The sequence below is a fragment of the Tupaia chinensis genome, unplaced genomic scaffold (assembly GCF_000334495.1).
Source record: "Tupaia chinensis unplaced genomic scaffold, TupChi_1.0 Scaffold000002_1, whole genome shotgun sequence".
Classification (NCBI taxonomy): domain Eukaryota; kingdom Metazoa; phylum Chordata; class Mammalia; order Scandentia; family Tupaiidae; genus Tupaia; species Tupaia belangeri.
The window spans coordinates 1,407,482-1,409,415 of NW_006159428.1; positions in this window are offsets into that span (position 1 = coordinate 1,407,482).

The window sequence follows — 1,934 nt, forward strand, 5'->3', positions numbered from 1 at the left end:
GGGGAGTATAATCAGATGTTACTATGCAGCCATACTAGAGTGTGCATTAATGAATCAAATGAAGAGTTTTGGGAAATGATAATTTAAAATGAAATAGGATCAGGAATTTAAACTCGTAAAATAGGAATGGGAATTATATTTGTCTTGAGACAGGTCTTAGTGGAGCCATTATCAGCCAAGCCAGGAGATGGGGCTTAGCTTAGAATGGCCTGAACTAGATGTCCAGAAATCCGTTGTGTGACCTCACAGTCCTCTTCTTAGTGGAGCCATTATCAGCCAAGCCAGGAGATGGGGCTTAGCTTAGAATGGCCTGAACTAGATGTCCGTTGTGTGACCTCCCAGTCCTCTGGGCATTCTATAGTACGTTGCATTTTAAGTTTTCAACTTAGTTTCTTTTTACTTCATACTTAATTTGTAAATACGTTTTCCTACCCAGCAATCATGCCCCTGTAATATATCGAAGTTCTGTCGTCCTGAATCACATCCCAGACTTGCCAGCAGTGTTTTCAGCCTCATGTGACTGAGTGAGGCAGTTGAGATCCCACCATGCAGGGGAGGGGCATCAGAGCCTCACCTACTATCCAGTTTGTCTTCTACCAATTGTAGCCACAAGATGGCAATGTGACAATTTAAATAAAATCAAAAGTCCCAAAGCATTGTTTTCTTTAGTTGAGAGGATTTAAAGACAGCAGAGTCCCCTTTAAGCAAACGTCTTACCTAACTGGGAACTACACGCCCCCTTGTATTAATGTCTGTGCTGGATCAGGAGATGAGTGACCTCCCGTCGCAGTGATTCAGGCTGGGACAAGCCAGGGTTCTGTAACCGCTCGTCTTGCCTCCTCCTTTTCTCCTGCATGTACTCCGGTGTAATGGCTGACACAGTTCGTGGATTTGGTCTCTACACAGCAACGAGAAGGTCTCATGTGGCATTGAGTGGCACTTGAGGACTAAGGCAGACACTTTTATGTTATTTTGTTTTCTGAGAGATGCAGACAGAGTAAATTCCCACCAAGGAGTTAACTTTTACGGACAGTAGATCCTATTTTTCAGCTAAGTCATGTAACAATTCCTCTGAAGTCTATTTTTTCTTTTTCAGTGAGCAAATGTGTGATTAGTTTTACTTTATGAAAAATTTATTATTTAGGTACTGGTATTTGTGTTCTAGAATATAGAAGGATTCATTATATAGAAATATTTCGCCTACTTTAGGAACATTGAGCTTGAAATATGCAAGTATATGGTTACTTTTAAATAATTCTAGGGCATATTTTCTTCCTCATGACCCAGAATTAAAAAAAAAATAAATGAAAGTTACTACTTAAAAGAAAGTTTGTGAAGATTGGGACCAGCAGACGGCATAATGGTTACATCAGTGGACTCCCACATAATCGCCCGCAATTTGAGTCCCAGACCTGGCGGCTTAAAATTCAGGCCGGGCACGTGTGCATGCATGCCCAAGATCCTGAGAAAAGAATAGAGGAGAAGGGATTGCGGCACGGCCATCCCCCTCTTGGGGATGATTTCTCACTTTCTGTGTCTTGATCTCTCTCTGTCTCCCCAGTGAGCACATGTGTCCTACAGTAAAAATCCCTCTCTAAAAAAAAAGTTTGTGAAGATTAAGGCAATAATTCATGTAAAACCCTTTGTATAGTTCTGCACACAGAAATCAAATAACAAATATTAATTATAATATTTTTGTTATTGTTTGTAGTTGGTGTTACATTGTCCATGGGAACTAGTTATCTTTGTGCTGTCAAAAAGTCACAGATAAAATTTCATATCTGTTTGGGAATGCGGACAATAATCTGAGATATCTTCAAAAAGTTTTTAGAAAATGTGTATTATGGGGGCCTGCAGTTGGCGTGGTGGTTAAGGGCACCGGACTCCCACATGGCTGACCATGGTTTGAGTCCCGGACCTGGTAGGTTACTTTC